The sequence below is a fragment of the Asparagus officinalis genome, chromosome 4, assembly GCF_001876935.1.
Source record: "Asparagus officinalis chromosome 4, Aspof.V1, whole genome shotgun sequence".
Classification (NCBI taxonomy): Eukaryota; Viridiplantae; Streptophyta; class Magnoliopsida; order Asparagales; family Asparagaceae; genus Asparagus; species Asparagus officinalis.
In genome coordinates this window covers 100,308,281-100,317,806 of record NC_033797.1, presented here as the reverse complement: position 1 = coordinate 100,317,806, position 9,526 = coordinate 100,308,281, and positions in this window count along the sequence as shown.

Here is a 9,526-nt window from a genome sequence, read left to right as displayed (position 1 = left end):
GAACCGATTTTATATTTTCTCCTACAAAACACCTTCCTCGTGGGATCGATATCTTAAATACTATAACTTGACACGGTTGTGCACTTGCAACCTTTTTGGTACATGTTTATGCCGCATCAAGTTTTTGGCGCCGTTGCCGGGGAAGGTGCTTAAGTAGGTTTTAATTATTTTGGTTCTTTAACTTGTGTGTTTTTTGTGAAGGAAACGCTTGGAGCTTGAAGATCGCGGATTGGAGAGCTAGGATTTGAAGATTTGCTTTCGGGTAAGTCCTCTTTCTAGTTTTTAATTCCACCCTTTAGCTACTTCTTCACAATTAGAGACAATTAGGACTTAAAAAAAATTATTTTCCGTTGACCATAATAAAATTCACCACCTACTTTGACATTTACTAACAAAATAATAAATTCAAACAAATCCTCCCTTCTCATTTGTTTGATTGTTAACCCTAATTAAAAAAAAAGAGATTTTTCTTTTCCATCCTTTTTAGTTGCTTTTAATTCATAGGGTTGCATTTCATATTGATAGTAGGAATTCACCAAGTGATTTGAGTATCTTGATTTGGCACACACTTAAAAATATTTTTAAGGGCAAAACCCCATAATCAAGATAAGGTGAGGGATTTCATCACCCTTTCCTTAGCCCAAAAATCACTAATTCCTCACTACACCACCCAAGCCTAATAAAACTCATTAGACGTTGGCCCCTAAGGATTCGAGCTCAATAAGGAACAAGAAATCCTTAAGTGAACCGGTTTAAGTTTTCTCAGATTAGTTGGTGTCTAAGGCAAGGTTTAGGGGTTGCGTAAAGCGCTCCGCAAGGAAAGAGGTACTTAATTGATCTTTGATCACCCTCTAGTACTATCCTTACCTGGCTAACTACCTGGGTAAAACTTTAATTTTTTCACTGTAGGAGTTTTTGGTTAGGAGCTGGTCTAGTTGAGTTAGGCTAAACCCTAGAATTAGAGTTGATTGAAAAATGATTGCTTTGATTTGTTTTAGTTAGGATTTTTTCTTTTCCTTTATATTCTCATAATTTTTTTTCTTTCTTTCCTAAAAAAAAACGAATTAAAAAAAATTGTTTTGGCGTATGCAAATTCGGGTTCGGGATAATTCTCATCGTTTAATCCGTGTTGAACCAACCCAAGAAATAACAAATCAACCAGTTCTTCAGGATATGTGCTATCCCATTAGGAATGCAATCCCCTCATGCATTAGGCTCCCCGAAACAAATGGAATAAATTTTAAGCTTAGACCGTAATACATAAACATGCTTCCCAAATTCCTTGGTAATGAAACAGAAGACGCATATATTTTTATTTCGGAATTTGAGGAAGTGTGTATTATGATTAAAATGAGAGAATTAAATGAAGATGCAGTTAAGCTTAGATTTATTCCATTTGCTCTTAAGGATAAAGCTAAAAAATAGCTGTACAGCTTACCAACAAATTCCATCACTACTTGGGAAGAATTTATCACAATTTTTCTTAAAAAAAATTTCCCTATCCATAAAACGGTAAAGCTAAGAAACAGCATCATGAATTTTAAAATTATCCCGGGAAAACCTTTTTGGAAGTATTTTGACCGATTTAAAGATCTTCTCATCCAATGTCCTCATCACGGTTTAGAAAAATAGCGATTGTGCCAAATAATTTATGAGAGATTAGATTATTCTGCAAAAACTTCCTTAGAATCAATGTGCCACGGGGATTTTATGAGGAAAAACGTTGATGAAGCGTGGGAGTTTTTAGAGAGTCTTTCTAAAAAAACAATGCAATGGGAACACTGTGATGATAGGGTTTCATCAGTTCCCCATTCTAAGTCTAGTGGTCTTTCCTTGGAGTCAAACATTGCTTCTGAAGCGAAGATGACGACAATTCTGCGGAGGTTAGAAGCCTTAGAAATTAAGGAACGAGCTCCAGCTCAACTCAATCATGTTTCTTTCCCAGGATGTCACAATTGTCAGTCTCCTACCCATGTTTCAGAGGAATGCCCTCTCCTAGGAAACAACAATACATTAGAACAAATGAACGCTGCATTCCAACACCCTAGAAATGATCCATTTTCTCCAACCTACAATCCAGGTTGGAGAAATCATCCCAACTTTGCATGGAATCAAGGAAATTCTCTCGGAACTCAACACTTCACTCCCGCTTCGACCCAACATTTTCCTAGGGGAAACACAGTTCTGTTTAATTCTCATTCACAATTTCAACAACTCAATCTGCCGTATCAAAATCAGCCTCCTCTTCATCAAGCTGTAATTCAGACTCATCACAATCCAGATCAGGATAAACGTCTCAACGTCTTGGAAAGGGGTTTAGAAACCATAATTAAGGCCTCTACTCAAACCACGAATATGTTGACTCAAACGTGTAGCACGCTGAATTCCTTCATGCAATCAACCGGACAAATGTTCAACTCCAACACTCAAGCTATAGCTAGATTAGAATCCCAACTTGGTCAACTAGCTAGTGCCGTGAGTGAAAGAGAGAAAGGAAAATTTCCGAGTCAACCCGTGGTTAACCCTAATAACACAGGATGCAGTTCATCCTATGAAGCTCAAGTGAATGCAATCCATTCACTTCGGTCAGGTAGACAGGTCGATAATCAAGTAAGAACTCCTTCAAGTCAAACTTTTGATCCAATACAAAATCCTTCTTCTTCTCATTCTGATGAATCTATTCAACAATCACTCACTTCAGATGACCAAGAACCTGAACCCGAACCTGAGCCTGCTTTTGATAGATTTAGACCAGTTGCTCCTTTTCCAGATAGACTCAGGTCTAGGAAACACTCTCCTCAGGAAGATAAGATCCTAGAAACATTCAAGCAGGTTAAGGTCAACATTCCTCTCTTAGATGTAATTGAACAAATTCCATCTTATGCTAAATTTTTAAAAGAATTATGCACTAAGATGAGGAGAATAAATGTTCCAAAGAAAGTCATTTTAGCCGCCAATATCAGTGAAATGCTGTCAAATCCCATACCTTTGAAACGTAAAGATCCAGGTTCCCCCATCATTTCATGTATCATTGGTAATACTCACATTGATAAGGCGCTTTTAGACTTAGGGGCCAGTGTCAATTTGCTTCCATATTCAGTCTATCAACAATTGGGTCTAGGTGTACTGAACCCAACCAAATGCACCTTACAGTTAGCTGATAGATCTGTCAAGGTCCCTATGGGTGAGTTAGAGGATGTTCTGATTAAGGTTGGAGATTTTATTTTTCCAGTAGATTTTGTAGTCTTGGAAACACAGTCTGTTTCCAATCCCAAAGGACAGACACCTGTCATCTTAGGACGACCGTTCTTAGCCACTTCTAATGCTCTTATCAACTGTAGAACTGGTCAAATGAAGCTGTCCTTTGGGAATTTGACTGTTGATCTCAACATTTTTAATCCAGGGGACCAACCAAATAATCAGCCTCTAGAAATAAACTACATTCAGGAAAGATCAGAAGAAGAAGAAGAGTCTGATTTGAGTTTTGAGGAAATTTTTGATGAAGAGTTAGAGTTTTTAGAAGAAGCAGATCAGGTCCTTGAGAATAATAAAACTGTGTTAAACATTTGCCGCTTTGAATTAAATTTTGAAGAACTCTTTCTTGATGAACTTATATTCTTGGAGAATAATCAACAACCAAATTTTCAGAACTTCACAGAAGAATTGGTTATTAGAAAACAAAACTTCACAGTACAAGAGTCTAAGTTCATTAAAAAATGTAAAATGCATGACACCAATAATACCTACATTACTTTGTTACAAGAATTACTGAACACCCCGAAATGCTTGGAAATTCACATTATTGATTATATCATTCTGAATTTGTTTAAAATCCGGGGAAGAATTTTTAACAATAAGGTAGGATTCAATGTAGAACAAGAACTCTTCATGTTGAATATTTCATTCTACATTGTTTATTTTGTTTATTTTAGAATAATAAAAAGAATTTATTCTTCTCTCATGTGAGAGTTTCTTGTTCAGTTGTTAAAAAAAAAAGAAAAGAAAAAAAAGAAAAAAAAGGAAAAAGAGAAAGAAGAATAAATTTTTGTTTTCATCCTCCTCAGACCAAAGGTAATTGTAGATTTTTATCAGCCGACCTAATGTAAGTGCTTTACTTCTTATTTGCTTTACTTTATGTATTATAGAGTTTGCATTGAGGACAATGCAAAATTTAGGTGTGGGGGTGAGAATTAGTTATTTTTTCTCTTTATTTTACAATTTTTCCCCTTTTTCTTTAAAAAAAAATTTATAAAAATATCGTCACTTGCCAAATTGATAGAGTTATGTAATAATTAATTTATTTGATAAATTTAAAATTTTCTAATCCCTAGTTGGTTATTTACTTAAGATCACCTTTTATGATAACTCTAAATAGATTTCTTAAGAAATGATTTTTTAAAGTAGTATACTTTACTTAAGCATTAACTTGGACTTTTATTTAAAATAATAAAATTTTTGCATGCTTAACTTAGAGTTAAAAATAATTTTTTCAAAGTGTCTTGATTTACATATTTTCAAAATATATATACATATACAAAAAAAAAAAAATTACAAAAGAAGAGTGCGAAAAATAGGCACAAAAAAAAAACTCTTGAATTCAAGGTGATTCTATCTTATAAAGCCTAAGGAGACCGAGTAATTAAGCCCAAGGAGTATTTCCATACTTAATGACCTAAGCCCATTCGGGTTGGGATCCATTGGCCCAAAACTCGTTAAAAGGTCACTTAGAAAGCCCGTTAAAGTAGAAAAAAATCACCAAGAATGAAAGAGTTAACAATAATAATAATAATAATTTATAGTTGTATATATGGTCTTGTTTGGTTAGGAGCTAGTCTAGTTGAGTTAGGCTTAACCCTAGAGTTAGAGTGATTGAAAAGTGATTGATTTTGATTTGTTTTAGTTAGGATTTTCCTTTTTCTTTAAAAAAAACTAACTTTTATTTTTCCAAAACAAAAAAAAATTATTATATAAAAAGTAATTGTTTTTGGTGCATGCAAAATGTGGATTAGGGACAATACACATGATAATCATATTTTATTACAATTTTATACCCTTATTATCTATTTTACATGAATAAATATACCATTAATAATTATTGTTAGCTTAGTTTCTACATAATTGAATAAAAATATAAATAAATATTATTAAATGTAAAAACCCCTAAAAATCTCTCTTCTCTATTTTATAGCATTTTAGAAGCCCATGAAGCAAAAGCTTAAAAGAGGAAAATGCCTGAAGACCACACATGGGCTGAAGATTAAAATCAAATGAAATGGAGAATTGCTGCAAGACCGGTGCTGATTTTTAGGCTGCAAACTTTGATTTGAAAATCATTGTGTGGGCATTTTACATTGGACTTGGGCATTGATATTTCATCATTGAGTGGACCAGACTGTGTTGTAGATTTTAGACTTGAAAATCAAATAAAACTTCATGGACCTGGACTGCTGGAATTAAATGCAAGTGGGTCGGACAGCTGCTGAAGACTTGGCTTTTGATTTTCAAAAGCAAAATGAAATGTGGAATGTGCTGAATCATGACCGAATTTGATTGCTAGGCTTGGAATTAACAAAGACCGGACTTGGATGTTGATGGACTGCTACAGATCACATGGGAATTTTGAATTTCAAATGAATGGGCCGAAACCGGATGTGGGCTTGTGAATTAATTTTGAAAATCAAATGGAAATGCATTTGGGCCGGCTGCAGATTTGAATTCTTCTCCAACCGGACTTGATTGTAGGAGATTGGAATTGAAATTCAAATTAGTGAATTAGGCCAGGCTTGTTTTGGTTAACCGGCTGCTGCAGATTTAATTTCCATATGGGCTGGACTTGATTGCTGCAGTTGGATTTTTAAATATTTGAAACTCAAAGGCCGGACTTAAATGAAGTGACCGGATTTGTGTGGGCCAAACTTGTATTGGGCTGCAGAAAATTGTATTGGATTTTGATTTTCTTTTGAAAATCAAATAAATCATATGGGCCTCCTATGTTGGACTAGAGAAGAACAAAAAGCAAATTCAAAGGTGAAGATTATTGCTTGGGGCTCAAGACAAATCCAGATGGAGAATTATTTGAAGGTTTGCATTTCTTTTCTTTTTCTCTTTTATTGCTTATTAGTTTAGATTTATTTCTATGCTTGTAGTTAGATTTTATTTTCTTGTTAAATAGCCAAGAGGCTAGAACCCTCTTGCCTTAGATTTATTTCATGCTTATAGAATAGATTTAATTTCTTGCATTTAATTCTTGTAATTTTATTTTGTAGTTTAGATTTTGCAATTTATTTTGTAGTTAGATTTTAATTTCTTATACTATTCACCTTGAGGCTAGAACCCTCTTGGGTTTAGTTTTTCTTTTTGTTTATTTCTATTTTGTTTGATTCGCCTTTAGGCTAGAACCCTCTAGGGAATCACCCTTTTCTAAGAAGTGGGTTTAATTTTAGATTACCCATATCTATAATTGAATCCACCATCTTTAATTTCTTGCATTTTCTTTTATTCTAGAATTTTGTTCTTCATTCTTGATTTTTTTATTTGTTTCTTGATTTTATTCATTTTTCTTTCTCACCTTATTGATCATACTCATTCTCTTTTACATCCACTCTCACTTACACTTTGCACCTACTTACACACCACTTTCATTCTTTCAATTTATTCACAATCATATTCACTCACCAATCTTATTTGTCACGCACACAACATAAGAATCGATTTTATATTTTCTCCTACAAAACACCTTCCTCGTGGGATCGATATCTTAAATACTATAACTTGACACGGTTGTGCACTTACAACCTTTTCGGTACATGTTTATGCCGCATCAGGTGGGTTATGGTAGGGTCAAGACCCGTCCATCTAATACCCATTTAATCTCTATGGAAATAGTTACCCATCCCATTAGACCCATTTAGGGGCTGTTTGTTTGCCTAAAAAAAGAGGGAAATCAAAGAAAAGGAAACCTATTTCTAAGAAAAATAGGTTTTGGGATTGTTTGGTTGGCTAAAAAAGAAGAAAATCAAAGAAATAAAGATGAGATGAGATGGGTTGTCACCTTATTATAGGATGATGTGAGTAATTTTTTAAGAAAACTTGTTTTGATGTTGTTTGGTTGGCGGAAAAAATAAAGAAATGAATTATAAGAAACTTATTTCTTGTATTAGGTTGTTTTCTTTTGTTTGGTTATTTTTTTAAAATAAGAAAATAGATGAGATAAGATGAGTTGTTAGTATATTATTAGATGATGTGACCCACACTTAAGGAAATTGTTTTCCTAGCTTTTTGGGAGGAAAACAAAGAAATGAAATGTTAATGAGATGAGATGAGTTGACACAATTTTATTGGATGGTGTGAGTGATTTTTAAATATGAGATGAGATGAGTTGAGTGATGTTGTGGATGAAAATAATATTTTATTAGATGTGGTGGATGTGATGTATGAGTTGTTGGATGAAAATAATATTTTATTAGATGTGGTGGATGAGTTGTTGGGATAAAAATAATATTTTATTAGATGTTGTGGGTGAGTTTTAGGGATGGAAATATGTGAAATTGTACTTTTTAAGATTTCTCAGTTTTTATTTCTATTTTTTGGTTTTTTAGAAAATAACCAAACATGCCCTTAGATAAATGTGTTGGTTTGGATGAGTCTCATATTAGATGGATCTGGGTGGGTTATTGGGTTTGGACCAGAATTGCCATCCCTAGTGTGATCATTAAAGCACAAAAAGAGAGAAAAACACAAAAAAGAAAATTAAACTAGATTCATCAAATCCTAGAAATCTTAAAGAAATTGGCTACTCATATTACAAAGAAAATAAATCCTAAATTACAAAGCATAAATAAAAAGCAAGAAAATTAAATCTAAACTACAAAGCAAATAAAAAGAATGAAATTAAAATCTAAACTATAAAGCATGAATAAGAATCTACATTACAAAGCAAGAAATAAAAATCTAAACTACAAAGCATTAAATAGAAAACAAGAAATAAAATTCTAAGCATGCAATTCTAAGTAAGAAAATAAAAGAGGAAAATGAAAACTTAAATTGTAAAGGGTTGACTCCGTACGAAGCAAATCTTCATCAACCAAAGAGAAGAAGAAGAAAATTAAAAAGAGGAAAAATTTTTATTTATTAAAACTAAAGTTTTTAATTTTGAAAGGCTAATTAAAGGTCCTCCTCTCTAAACAAGAGTTTATAAAATTTACCATCACTCTCTATCCCTATTTATATCCTAAAATAACCAATATTAGCCCTTAGATCAATCATGGGCTCTAAGAAATGAAAATTAGCCATTTATGGCATTCTGTTACACATTAATTAATTAGGTAACTGATTTGCAAATTGCTTACTAATAAATTAGCTAATTGATTAGCTCTATTTACAATTCTACCATTGTTTCATTAATATGATCATATCTTGAGTTCTATAACTCTAATTTGACTCAAATTAATTTGCAAAGGCACAATTGCGGTGATGATACCCTAGACTAGGAGCTTCTTATCATTGTCGATCAAGTTTGATGTGAATTTATAGTGGCTTTGTAAGAAGATGAATGATTGTAATCTTTTTTTTCTAAATTATGATAGTGATAATTAGTGAGAATTATAAGTTTGAAGTGAATATATAGTGGTTTAGTAAGAAGATGAATGGTTGCACGTAGGCACACTTGTTGGATTTTTAATTGAAAGACAAACAATATTATATGATTCTCAACTAGATCAAACAAAACCATTATAGATGGTTAAAATATATTCCATCCAGACAAATGATTCAGTTTAGAACCGAAAGTGAACGCTCATGGGCTAAACACTTCAAATAGACCCAAAGTTGTACTCATAACAAGTTGTAGTGAAGCTCGCCTAAAAGAACATGTGACCTTCATCACATAGCTCATCTAGACTTCACTCGACTGAGTCAAGAGTAGGGTCGACTTCCAATTCAGACGACATGCCAAGTTGAAGGATGTTATCGAGTCGGCCAAGTCATGGATTGAATTCTGTGATAAATTCGAAGTCGTTAGCGAAAGTTCACTAACCAATTAATCAGTGAACTTCATCCACAACTACTCACGTGGACTACATCATCCACGATTTAGAAGATGGTCACCCATGTCTACATGAGCATCGTACAAATGCCTTAGGCAAAATTTGCCAACCAATTAATCAGCGATTTTCGTCAGTCAGCTGTTTGTGAGCTATTTTTAAGGGGATAAGTGCTCCCCTGCTATCTCCTATTTTGATGAACACTTAATCCACAATTAAAAGCCATTAACTCTCTCTCTTAATCCAAAATTAAAAACCATTAACTACTCCCCCACTATCTCTTAATTTAATGGACACTTAATCCACAATTAAAAGCCATTAACTCTCTCTTTTAAGGAGAAGGAGATTGTTTTTTCAAGACACTCATACACGCACATTGAGGCATACATACTCAGACACTAAGAGAGAAATCAAATATCCCATACACGTGCGATTTTTCTCTATTTTAGTTTTGAGAAAAAACTGAGCTATAAGAAAAGACAGAG